At 46.4% G+C, this 13811-nt stretch overlaps 1 protein-coding gene across 4 annotated transcripts in view; it reads right to left on the reverse strand.

The window, feature by feature from the left end:
* Positions 1 to 13811, reverse strand: part of LOC140418211 (uncharacterized) — a 280919-nt gene that overhangs the window by 231154 nt on the left and 35954 nt on the right. For 2 of the 4 annotated variants that reach the window (XR_011944834.1, XR_011944832.1), the window contains exons 3-4: positions 8066 to 8147; positions 3028 to 3092 (exon numbers count right to left, since the gene is read on the reverse strand). The exons of the other annotated variants lie outside the window; for them this stretch is intronic. The gene's annotated coding sequence lies outside the window, so the exon portion shown is untranslated. Of the gene's footprint in view, positions 1 to 3027; positions 3093 to 8065; positions 8148 to 13811 lie in introns of those variants that run through there. 4 annotated transcript variants of the gene reach the window in all.

Raw genomic sequence — 13811 nt, forward strand, 5'->3', positions numbered from 1 at the left:
TCATTCTGTGTGGGCTTCCTTCCGGTGCTCCGGTTTCCTCCCATTGATGTGCAGGTTAGGTGAGGTTACAGGGCGGGCGATTGGGCCTAGGTAAGGTGGTCTTTCTGGGTATCCCTGCAGACTCGATAGGCCGAATGGCCTCTTTCTGCATTGTGGGGATTCTGGGACACAAACAGCAGATGACATCCTTCCCTTGTGTCACAATCCAGCAATTCACAGCAAAGCTCTTTGTTTTCTGATTAATGATAATAATGTAGAGGGAGGTGAGGGTGAAATTGTTCTCCTTACAACAGGAACGATGACTTCAGTGAAGACAATGTTGGTCACTGAACAGGATCAGTCTTTGAGGTGGGATAGCGGAGTGACATTTAATGTATTTATTTTGTCAGCGCCCGAGATTCCCTCAAAATAATCTGCTCAGCGGCGGCAGCAAGCAGAAAGATGCTGGATTGAATTAACACAAACAGGTATTCAGCAAAGCTGATCCACACATTGTGATTCCTCACATGATATCAGTTCACAGTCAATGAGAGGATGTGAGAGTGCCTTGCCTGTTTTTCTGTGGACTGACTGTGGCTCTGTAACAGTGTGTGTCTCAGAGCACAGTGATACACAGCAGAGTCAGAGACACGGACCCCGGTGATACTTAAAGGAACTGTTTTCTCTTCCTGGTCCAAATGAACAGAAAACCGATCGAGGAAATGTGGGGACTTATCTCCCCCTGTCTTGCCGTACTTGTTCAGCAAATATCTCGGAGATTCCCCGGGGTACTGGATGTACTAGCAGCGGTAGGGATAGGTATCGGTTGTGGAGTAATTACAGTTCAATATTATCGCGTGTCCCTCATGAACCGTCACATCAGGCGGATCCTGGGAAACTGTATCCTTTCCCTCTGTTCCTGAAATAAAGAACAGACCGTGTTAAACATTTGAGATTAAACCTGATCAATGCACACAGGCATATTGAACAGTCGACTCACCGGGTAACAGAACCATGATTATCAGCAAAGGATATACGCAGCACATGGTGTGTGCTGTGCAGTCCGATTAGCAGAACAGAATGGTTCAAACTGCGGAACCTTTCATTCTCATGTTTAAAAGTACAAACAGACAACGGATTACTGCCCTTATTCAGACACTGAGGGCGCTGCTCACGGCGGGGATTGGCTGATTTTTAAAAAAACAGACACGCACTGTCAACCAATCAGTATCACTAATTTGTAATTAACCCAGCCACTCTCACCTGTTCCCCCCGAAGTCCGCCTGAGGATATCGCGCTTCTCGCCGCTTCTCTTGCTGCACAGTCAGCTGCAGACGCTGAAATGCGCACTCAGACACACACATACATGGAAAAATACAGGCACACTCACACACACTTTCACACACAAACACATGGATACACACATAGAACAGCTGCCGGCATTTGGCGACTAGGGGCTTTTCACGGTAACTTCATACTTGTGACAATAAAAAAAGGTTATTATTCTGGACAGGCACGCACACACTTTCTCACACACTGAGACACCCGTACTTGACACAAAAACAGACGCACACACAGACACAGAAAGACAGACAAACAAGCGCAGATACACGGTCACCTACAGACACATAAACATGCAGAAATAAACACGCAACAAACAGAAGCACAGGCAAACAAACACGCGCATACAGATACACACAAACAAGCACACAAATAAAGCAACACACACAAAACACAAACATACACAGGGGCACATACACTCACGCACACAGACAAATAGCCATTCACACATATGCACACGCAAAAACAGACACACGGGCACAAAGACTACACAGACACATAAAACCACACACAAACACAGAAAAACAGGCACAGTCGCATCTAGAAGGCACAGACAGACGCACACAGACACAGAGACATGTACATAAACATAGACACCCAGATGGACACACGGACATACACATATACACACATACACAAACACACATAGACACACAAACACCGGTACACTCACTCACACACACAAACACACATGCACAAAGACATACACACGCACCTACAGACATTATAGGATGCAGACAGACAAAAACACACACACGCACACTAAGACACAGAGATAAAGAGACATGCCAACATACACAAATACAAACAAAACCACACCAAGGCAAGTACACACACAGGTAGATACACATATATACACCCACACGTACTGGCACACACACATTAACACACACAGACAAAATGCAGACACGCAGAAACACAAAGACAGACCAACACTCACAGGCACACTCACATAGTCATAACACTGACACACAGGCACACACACAAAAACGCGCACGCACAGACACAAAACAAAGACACACACAATTAAATACTGACAAACGCACACACTGATCCACACAGGCACGCACGCACACAAAGATACAGTCAGACAAACATGCGAAAACATAGATACACACAAAATACACGCACAGACAAGCGCAAACTAAGACAAACACAGACCGACACATATCCATATGAACAAATCACAAGTACACAGACAAACACGGAAACACACAGATACAGGGGTAATAGATATAGGACAGAGGTCAGAGGTAGGTTCTTTACGCAAAGAGTAGTGAGGCCGTGGAATGCACTACCTGCAACAGTAGTGAACTCGCCAACATAGAGGGCATTTAAAAGTTTATTGGATAAACATATGGATGATAATGGCATAGTGTAGGTTAGATGGCTTTTGTTTTGGTGCAACATCGTGGGCCGAAGGGCCTGTACTGCGCTGTATTGTTCTATGTTCTATGTTCTATACAACCACCTTGGACGCACACAAACACAAACAAATCACACACCGACACGCAGTGGTTTGCACTGCTGCCTCACAGCGCCAGGGATCCGGCTACAATTCCAGTCTGGGGTGACTGCCGCTGTGGAGTTCGCACACTGTCAGCGTGGGTTTCCTCCGGAGTCTCCGGTTTCCTCTTTCGGTCCAACGATATGTTACTTACTTACTTTCGCTCCAGGCCTCTTGCTGATTCATCCTCTTTCCTCTGTATCACTTCTCCATGTCTCTCTCACATATTGCTTCATTTGCCCTTTCATTCAATTGAAAATTGACGCTGCATGGAATTGAAGTGATCCGTCAAATAGTTTAACTGAAATAATGCGGGAAATATAAAACGAATGGGTAAAAGATACACGAACTGATTATAGATTTGAAAGTTATGCACGGACACTCGACTGTGTTTGGCGTGAAAAATATTTAACAAGTGATGAAGTAGCGCCATCTTGTGCCCAGTACAAGCCGCTCTTTTGGTAGTGGGGAAAGCTGATCGAGAGAACCCCACACAGGTACATGCAGAGACACACAATACAGCCACTTGCATCTGCACTCAATGATTTGCATACTCGACCACATACTCGCTAACAGAGACACACAAACGCACACACAGGCACGTAACTGCCCAGACATAAGTGCCGATACAAACTGATGAATACATATTGCACCCGGATGCGCACACACGCAAGCACACATATACACAAGACAAATACACACACAACGCACACACACGCAAGCAGACATACAGCACACATACACCAACACAAACACAGGTGGATACGCCGTTGTTGATATCCGGTGGTGTCTGTCGAGGTACATTTAACTGCACCGTACACAGGCGTTAACGAATAAAACCTGTAGAGAAATTGTTCTGCAATCTGATCCACTCGGGTTCTTTGCATTTGTGAAAATATTTTCCAACCTGTCGGAACATTCCGAAGGATTACGTGAGACGTTGATTCGCGGGTTGTCCTTTCTCCCTGCTCAAAGAGGATACGAGGCACTATCCTCACTTTCAACATTCCGCCAGCCTCTACCTACTTTTGACTCTGATTTCCAATGCTTTGTTTGAACTTCAGGCGAGTGAATGTTCATGGGGGTCGTCAGGAAAGTGGAGTTAAGGTCACAATCCGAATAGCGGTCATCCTATTGGTCGAGGGTGTAGGATCGCGGGGGGGGGGGGGGGGGGGTCAAAGTAGCACAGTGGTTAGCACTGTACGTTCACAGCACCAGGGTCACAGATACGATTCCCTCTTGGGTCACTGTCTGTGCGGAGTCTGCACATTGTTCCCGTGTCTGCGGGTTTCCTCCGGCCGCTCCGGTTTCCTCCCACAATTCCCGAAAGACGTGCTGTTAGGTAAATTGGACATTCTGAATTTTCCCTCCGTGTACCCGAACAGGCGCCGGAATGTGGCGGCTGGGGCCTTTTCACAGTAACTTCATTGCAGTGTTAATGTCAGCCTACTTGTGACAATAAAGATTATTAATTAAATACAATGGTTTCTTTTGCTCGTGTTTCTGATCTGTTCTTGTGTTTACCTTCCATTTTGCTAATACGCACACGGCCCAAATGTCACTAAAATATAAACTTAGATCTCACGTTCCTTAGGAAAACCCTATGGTCAGTGTGTCCTAATACAAGGGGACAATATCTCTCAAGGGTGACAGTCTATGACGAGGAGGCTGTGACGCCGACTAGCCAATGTTATTGTCGTAGAAATGTCAGAAATTCTGAGGAGCAGAGTTTAGTTCGGATCACTTTAACTGTCTTGAGGATAGAAAAGAGGAGTAATAGACAGGCAGTGGTATCCGGAGGACTTGAACAGAATCTGCTTGTTTGTTCATTCAAGGATATAGGCTTCGCTGGCCGCATCATTGATATCCCATCGCTTTAGAAACTGGCGACGAGCTGCCTCCTGGAACCGCTGCCCTCCAAATTACAGAAATAGAACTGAAATGGGAAGTGACATCAGAGTTTGGAGAAGACTGGGACTGCGGGAACAACAAGAGCAATTAATGATATTTGCGAAAATAAACCATATAAATATTTCCAACATGTTATTGATCATGCGTTTATCGTACCAACTCTATCGATTAAATTCAGAGCAATCACACAATGTTCTGCTGCATAGATAATTAACTTGTTCACGTGTAAGCCAAAGGAGAAGTGAGCAGCTCTGCAAAAAAACACCTCCATATATCGGCAGTCTGATTCTAGCCAATCAAATCGTAGAGAAAAACGTGTCTGAACATTTATCCGGTGCCTCTTCCATTAGCCGGATATTGAAGACGCTGATTGACTTCGTGCTCCTCTGATCTGAGCTGTGCTCCGTTTTCTTATTGCCATTTTTATTGAACGATGTGCTACACGGTGCAAACAAAGCTGCTGCCTTTCATTCTGGTACTAACTTGTAGGTGTAGGAAATTTACTCCATCATCTGCACAGAATGTTTATTTATATCGGTGATGGTCCAGTGTCTCATTGCCTGAACGTTTTTACAGGTCGATGTCGCTCGGAACAAGTTTTCCAAACTCCCACTGCGAGAACAGTCCAGAGCGGAGATTCGGTGCAGATAAACTGCAGCTATGACATGTCCAGCATATACGAAATGTATTGTTACAGACAAAAGTCTGGTCAGGGTCTGGAGTGGATAATAAGGCGAATATCGGCTGGAAAAGAGAGGGCCGATTCGTATTGCACCTTTCCACTGCAGATAAACAGGGCAAATTGGTTATTGGACACACAGGGAGCGCAGACACCGCTGTTTATTACTGTGTGCTAAAGCCCACAGTGGAAGAAAAGGCGCCAGTCACTGTACAAAAACCTCCTCCTCTTTACAATTGCTACATCAATCGACCAAACAGCAAACGGTATGCATTTGCAGTACGAGAGCAGGAAATGGGGGAAAAAGGCTCCCGGGCCTTTGCAATTTCATTCTGCTCGTTTGCCTGCACGAATATGCTAACAGTCAGAGCATACATTATCCGATTGAACAAACAGTCACTCAATCAATGAGTGCGGTCTATCTGGTGAGGAAATCTACGATGATTAATTTTAAGGATTATAATCAACTGTCTCGACTAGGAGTAAAATAGAGTTGAGGAGAAACTACTTCTCCCAAAGGATTGTGAATCTGTAGAATTCGCTACCCCAGAGAGTGGTGGAAGCTGGGACAGTGAGTAAATTTAAGGAGGGGTTGCACAGAAGAGTGAATAGTTGCAGGAGCACTCACCGCCAGAGGGCAGTGCGAATCGGTTCGAAATTCTGAATGTGGGCGGCCCTGTGTGAACGCAGTGGCAGTGTGAGCCGCTGCTCGTTTGAAACCTCAAGCGGTAAAGCCCAAGATACGGTTTCTTTTTCTTCATTTCGACTGGAGGAAGCCTCTAAGTTGCATCTGAACTGGGTCTTTGGCTCATTTTTCGTTCATATTAACTTAATCTACGTTTCCTGGTGCCAATCTGAACACCCAGGAGAATTGCTTCCGCCGACATTTCAGGTGATTTGATAATGGTCCGAGTTTACAGAGTCTCTTTGCTGTTCTTCACTCTGATCAACACCGCTGTGACCGGAGAAGATGAGCTGCTGCAGCTCCCTCGGCGGATGGGTGTTCATGAAGCGGGAATCGTGTCCATGAACTGCACCAGCACCGTCGTGATGAACATGCTGCGTTGGTACAGGCAGCAGCCAAATCAGCCACCCCAGCATCTTGTGCTGGCCACAAGAGAAACCGATCAACCCGCGAGGATCACTGCCTCAATCGGGGGAGAAAACAAACACAGTGTCCTGACTGTGAGAGAAGCCCGAGTTACAGACACTGCCACCTATCTCTGCGCCGTGAGGCACAGTGTTAGAAGTAGATGGAGAGCTCGTACAGAAACCTGCACTGAGTGGGAGCACTGCTCGACTGTGCTCGGAGAATCGGCATTGTGATTGGCGCAGTAATAATACAACTGCCTGGGAAATGAGAGCAAGAGCCAGAAAATATAACAGAGGAAGGATTAGAGATGAATGAAATGAAAATCGCTTATTGTCACAAGTAGGCTTCAAATGAAGTTACTGTGAAAAGCCGCTAGTCGCCACATTCCGGCGCCTGTTCGGGGAGGCTGGTACGGGAATTGAACCGTGCTGCTGGCCTGCCTTGGTCTGCTTTCAAAGCCAGCGATTTAGCCCTGTGCTAAACAGCCTCAGATGAAGAATGTTAGAAACATAGACAAAGAGAAACGAGGAACAATCAGGCGAGCGAGATTGAGTGCGCAACAAAGGTAAAACTACAATGTACAGGAATCGCAGAGAATATAAAATCAAAGCACTGTGGAAAAAGAAATGAGATAAAGTGAAAAGGAACAAGCATCATGCGTTTAAAGATGAGATCAAGTCATAATTGTAAATCATCCCAAATCAATTTAAATTTTCTCTTCGTTAACACATCTCACATTTCCTTGATAATTAGACAGTTTAATCCTCTGAAAACATTTTCTAATAACTGGTCCTTGGATATCGCTGCAGTAAATGAACTGTTTTCTCGTTGTTCTGCAAAATTCTTTCCGATCACCGCCTCCCCCCCCCCCCAGCTTGCAGTGATCCCGCGCTCCTCATTATAGCCTGTGAAATGTATTCGTTTTCTACCAACGGTGTCTAAACTAACAATATGCTCTGAACAAATAGACAATGTGCACCGGCTGTGGTCAAAGTGACGCAGAAACGGAGAGAGAAGATTGAGAAAGGACTGCACATTAATTCAGACAGACAGGGAAGCTCACAAAAAAGGCTGAATGTGAGTGAACACAACATACTTTGATTTATGAAATTAATTTTCAGCATGGATCCTAGTTAGAAGTAATTAATATAATTATTCAGTTCCTGCTCAATTGTTTTTGTTTAGTGTTGTGTTTTGTTATTTTATTAATGGCTCTGAGACCCCCACAGGCTGTCGACTCGTTTCTGTCTATCAGTGCGAGCGCGCCCTCTGCTGATCAGTAACTGGAACTCTCAGTATGGGTTTTTTGTACGAGAGCCCCTCGACCTGCAGCAGTGTGGGCTCCATGGCACAGAAATACACCGCGCTGTCCGATAGACGAGCACTGGCGGTAGTTAAAGTGACAGTTTTGTTTCCGCTGTGCCAAACAGCAGAAAGTCTTTCTGGTAAATCTTCAGATGTATCTCCCGTGCTATATATAACGAATAAATAACTGAGTGCTTCTGCGGGAGACTGGCTGTGCCAGAGCAGATTTCGAGAACCAGCTGCCGAGTACCTGCAGTCCAATGTGACGGTCTGTTCTTCCAGAACGGTTAATTCAGGGGGATTCTGGGACACTGCATGTCTGCCATTGGTTCCTGCAACACATTACAGAATCTGTTAAATGTCTGTAAGAAAACCCTGGCGACAGACACTGACTATTAAAATACAGACTCACTGGGTAACAAGACCAAGAGGATAAGTGAAGAACATCGGGAGAACATGGTTCCTGCTTGGAATTTCACAGAAGTCACAGCAGTTTTAAAGTATATGAACACTTATAGTCTAACATGAGAGAAGTAAATGCAGATCATGGGCAGGCTTCATTTATTGGGAAACTGAGGGGCGGTGTCCAATGGCATGATTGGCGGACTGTGCGCAGATCCAGTAACTCAGTCACCGGTGACAATACCCGCATCAGAAGGGGGTTCAGTGCGCTTCAATTGCGAATATACAGGGAACGATTCTCCACCCCCACACCAAAGTGGCCGCGCCGTCATGAACGCCGTCGAGGTTCACGACGGCGCGGAACGGCCCCGGTCCCGACCGATTCAGACCCTGACAATGAGCCAGTATCGGGGCCGCATCATCTACCCGCTCCAGGCCTTGTCGCCTGCGTAAAAGCGGCGCCGCATAGATGACGTGGCCGGCGCCGCATAACGGACGTCGTCCGTGCATGTGCGGGTTGGCCGGCGCCAACCCGCGCATGCGTGGTTGCCGTCCTGTCCAAATCCGCCCTGCAAGCAGATGGGGGACGGATCTTGCGGGGCCGCGGAAGGAAGAAGGTCCTCCTTCAGAGAGGACAGCCCGACGATTGGTGGGCACCGATCGCGGGCCACCCCACATTCCAGGTGAAGCCCGGTGCAGGAACCCCCTCGCCCCCCCCCCACAGGCCGCCCCCCAGCGTTCACGCACCGCCCACGACTGCAGCGACCAGGTGTGGACGGCGCCGGGGGGAACCCGCCGTTTTGGCCTGGCCGCTCGGCCCATCCGGGCCTCAGAATAGCGGGGGTGCCGGAGAATCGCCATTTTGCGTGTCTCCGGCGATTCTCCGGCCTGCGGCCCGCAAAACTCGACCGGGCCGTTCCCGCCACTTGGGAGAATCGCGGGAGGGCGTCGGACCGGTGTGCCCGGAAATTTTGGCGGCCCAGGGGATTCTCCCAACCGGTGTGGGAGTGGAGAATCGCGCCCACAGACCCGACTATGTACCACATGCTATGGCAGCACAGCCGCCGAAATTGATCATCATTAACATATTGGCGATTAAAAAAGCGGAGATCTCAGGGCGATATCTGGCGGCTGCCAACAACTGTAAAAGGAATGATCATCTCAATATAAATGCGCTCAGTGTGGAGGACAGGGCGGTCTATTGCTGGACATTGAGCACAGTGTCACATAGCAGCTAAACCACGTACAAAAACCTCAGAGTTTTTTAAATTCCACTAATGTTGTGTTCCTGCCCTTGACCGATTCTCCATGTCCTCGAACTTCTCCTGCCATTTCTTATGCAGCGCCTCGTGCGCCTCCACCTTCACCGCCAGGCCCACTATCTCGTCCTCATTCTCCGAGGCCTTCTGCCACACCACCCGGATCGCCATCCCTTGGGCCTTCTGGGTCTCGACCAGCTTGCCGATCGTAGCCTTCATCGACTACAGCAGCTCTGCTTTCAATTCCATTAAGCAGCGCTTGAGAAACTCCTGCTGCTCTTGCGCCCACACTGCCTGGTCTCCACCCACCGCCATCTTGGCTTTCCTCCCTCGCACTTTTCGCTGCACCAAAATTACTTTTTTCACCGCTCCACTCCTGGTACAATCCATACAGTGCCGGGGAAATCGTACTGTCATCTTCCCACACTGGGAACCATCGAACAAATGCCGCTGGGGCCCCTCAAAAGAGCCCAAAAGTCCGTTTCTGGCGGGAGCTGCCGAACGTGCGACTTAGCTCAGCATAGCCGCAACCAGAAGTCAACCTGAGTATTAGTCAGGTTAAAGGTACTGTCTACCTATGTGACAGGAAGTATTCCTGTATTAGTGTGTGTGTCTGTGGTTCTGTGTATGAGAATGTGGTTGTGTGTGTCTGCAGAATATCTGTGCTGCTTCTAATCAGCTGCAACACAAACTTCCTCTCTCTGAGCAAATGATGTTGGTTCACTGAGAATCCCAGCCAGAGATTTGAAAAGTACCACTCAGAGATTCATAAAATTGTAGGAGGCCATTCGGCCCATCACTTCACCAACAACCCTTTGAAAGATCAACTTAACTAGGCCCAATCCCCTGCCCTATTCCTGCAACCCCACCCTAAGGGGCAATTTAGCATAGCCAATCCACCTAACCTGCACATCATTGAACTATGGACAGAAACCAGAGCACTCTGTTGGAGGAAACTCACGCAGATAGGGGGGGGGGGGGGGGGGGAATTCAAGGAGACTGTCACCTCCAGCCACAGAGATCACCATCCCCCTGATGTGGGTCCAGTAAACTGTTCCCACCTGATCCAGGGTCATATGCCTTTTCTGTCTATTTAGCTGATGCATTATATCTAAACTGCTGCATCTTAATCAACTGCTTTATATTCACCTTTGATTTCAACCCCCTTTTTAGGATAATCTGTGACTCCCGGACACTTGTCCGTTGAAGTAGCGGATGGTCTGAGAACTGAAATAATGCAGAGTAATGATGAGGTGTGTATTTCTATCACCACTTTTCTTTGAAATCTCCCCCTAAACCAAAAAGAGTCAAAAAGGTTCTTTAAATGGTGTACAAGGAGTTTCACTCCTTAAGGCAGACTTAAGTAGGTGCTATTCAGGGTCAAACTAATATTTCAAGTTATTCCTGGTATAACCTATATCTACAAAGAAGTAAAAGATCTTGCTTCTGGAGTGCCGTTCGAGTTGATCAGACCTTTGTGACCCCCTTCACAATCTCTCTTCTTATCTGTGGGTGTTCTCAGTAGTTTTGATTCTCTGTTCGGCTCCTCAGTACTGCAGTCCCCATGCACCGAAGTAGCTGTAAAAGCTCATGCTGGTAATTAGCGATTCAGGGTATTTATTACCCTTCTAGCAGCCTTACCGTTTACATGATCTTCTCCTGAAGTAATATCTTCTGCTTATTGATATATATATTTTGTCCATTTCTTAACATATGTTTAATTCTGCTGAAGCGTAAGTACACCTCTTTTTAATGTGGTGTTAACATGACCTTAGCTTGTCAGACATTTACTTAAAGAGTGATACATCTGACCTTAGCTTGTCAGAACACTGGCAGGGAAGCTTCCTGCTAATGATTTTGTTGTATTTCAGTCTTTTAACCCATCATTTTTAAGCCTTGCACTTTGTCATATTCCTTTCAAATGTTTCAAATGACATTCTTTCTATTTTACAATTTTACAAAAGTGTTGGTTGCTTTTTGGGAAGAAATTGTACCATAGCAAAGGCAACTGTCATATCCAGATTTCCACTTTTAACTGGTGTCATTAAGTTTCTAACTTTCACAAATAAACATTATTTCAAGTAATTCAAACTTAAGACTCTGGCAATTCCAATCAATTGCTTGCTAAAATAATTACCTTCTATCAAAGGGACTTGTTCCCTTTATGTAACTTAAAACTTAACTTTGCTAGAATGTCTCTAACTTTAAGAAAGATATTGGGTTACAGCACGAGTTGTTGCGAGGTGTTATCTCAAAGCCTGTGTGATAATAACTGTCTGCAGTCTGAAACGTTTTGCTGCTGTTAACCCTTTGAGAGACTTCTGCTTTAACTTCTCTATATTATTTTTAAGCATTGCATTTTCTCATATTCCTTCGGGTTGATCATCAGACCTTCATATTTCAAATGACATTCTTCCTATTTTAATTTACAGGTGTTAGTGTGGCTCAGTGGTTACATTCCTATCTCTAAAGTCAGCAGGTTGTGGGTTCAAATCCACCTCCAGAAACATGAGCATCAAATCCAGGTTGATGATCTGATGCAGTCCTGAGGGAGCACTGCCCTGTCAAAGGTCCAGTGTTCCAGATCAAATCTTCAACTCTGGTCCCATCTGCTCTCAGTTGGGTGTAAAAGTTCCCACGATGTTATTCCAAAGAGTAGGGGAGTTCGCCCTGGTTTACTGCTTAATATTCATCCCTCAACAAACATCACTGAACAGATTCTCTGGTTACCGTCACATTTCTGTTTGTGGGATCTTGGTGGATTGGCTGTGCTAAATTGCCCCTTAGTGTCCAAAGGTGAAGTGGGGTTACAGGGAAAGGGTGGGGGAAGTGCACCTGGGTGGGGTGCTCTTTTGTAGGGTTGGTGCAAACTCGATGGCCAAATAGCCTCCTTCTGCACTGTAGGGATTCTTCGATGCTGCCAGACCTGTTGAGTTAATTTAGCATTTTCTGCTTTTATTCTATATTACACACCCTTTTAATCCACTTATTATATTTATTGAACACTGTACCATCGACTACCAGGAAGTGTGTTGATGTTTCAGCTATTCTGGCCTTGGGTGACTGTGTGGAGTTTGCACATTCTCCCCGTGTCTGTGTGGGTTCCCTCCGGGTGTCCCAGTTTTCACTCTGTCCAAAGATGTGCAGGTTAGGTGGATTGGCTGTGCTAAATTGCCCCTTAGTGTCCAAAAAAAAGTTAGGTGGAGTTACTGGGTTACGGGGATAGGGTGGAGGCATGGGTTTAAGTAGGGTGCTCTTTCCAAGGACCAGTGCAGGCTCGATGGGCCGAATGGCCTCCTTCTGCACTGTAAATTCTATGATTCAGTATGATTTTCTCTTTCATCTGATCCAATGGGTCTGTCTGGTAATATTTCCCTGATTGTATTACAGTGGTTAGCACTGTTGCTTCATAACGCCGGGGTCCCGAGTTCAAATCCTGCTTGGTCACTGTCTGTGCGGATTCTCCCCACGTCTGCATGAGTTTCCTCCGGGTGCTCTGGTTTCCTCCAAGTCCTCAAAGACGTATTTGTTAGGTGAATTGGACAGTCTGAATTCTCCCTGTGTACCATAACACGCACCAGAGAGTGGCGACCAGAGGCTTTTCACAGTCACTTCATTGCAAAGTTAATGTAAGCCTATTTGTGACAATAATAATAATCTTTATGTGTCAGGGTGTTTGGTATTTTAGGGAGCAGGTAGAACTTCCTTGGTTCGACCTGTTGTCCCCTCAGATATTCCATCTGTTTTTGGTTAATGTGTCTGGAGTCTTTGAGTTCTTCCAGTCTGTCTCCAATTCTCCTTCCTGTCTCGGGTATATGAGTCAAGGGATCTTGGGACTGTGATTCGTGTTGTTTAGTTGTCTGTCTGTCTCCTGCAGGTATTGTTGTCTCTCAATAATGACTATGATGCTGCCCTTGCTTCTGGTCTTATGAACATATCGGTGTTGGATCCAAGCTCCCGGATTGTCTGTCTTTCTCTCCGGGTAAGATTCTGTTTGTCTCTTGTACTTCACTGTGATAGGGCAGAGACCTGATTGAAGGGATTCAAACATGGAAGTTCTGGGAATGATGGACAAGGATTTGGAAGGTGGTAACATGTTCAAAGAGTTTGGAGAGGAGAGGGAGGTTGAAGATGGGGCAGTAATTTGTAAGGAGGGCAGGGTCAAGGGTTTGTTTTATTGAGGAGGGAGTGAGGATGGCAATTTGAAGGACAGAGTGACAGTACCTGAAGAGAGAGAAATGTTGACAATATCCATAGACACAGGGTAGTTGGCTGATCGGCAGCTCAGTGGGAATAGGGTCGATGGAGCAGCAGCTGGGTCTCATGGACAAGATG

The sequence above is a fragment of the Scyliorhinus torazame genome, chromosome 5 (genome assembly GCF_047496885.1).
Source record: "Scyliorhinus torazame isolate Kashiwa2021f chromosome 5, sScyTor2.1, whole genome shotgun sequence".
NCBI classification, from domain to species: domain Eukaryota; kingdom Metazoa; phylum Chordata; class Chondrichthyes; order Carcharhiniformes; family Scyliorhinidae; genus Scyliorhinus; species Scyliorhinus torazame.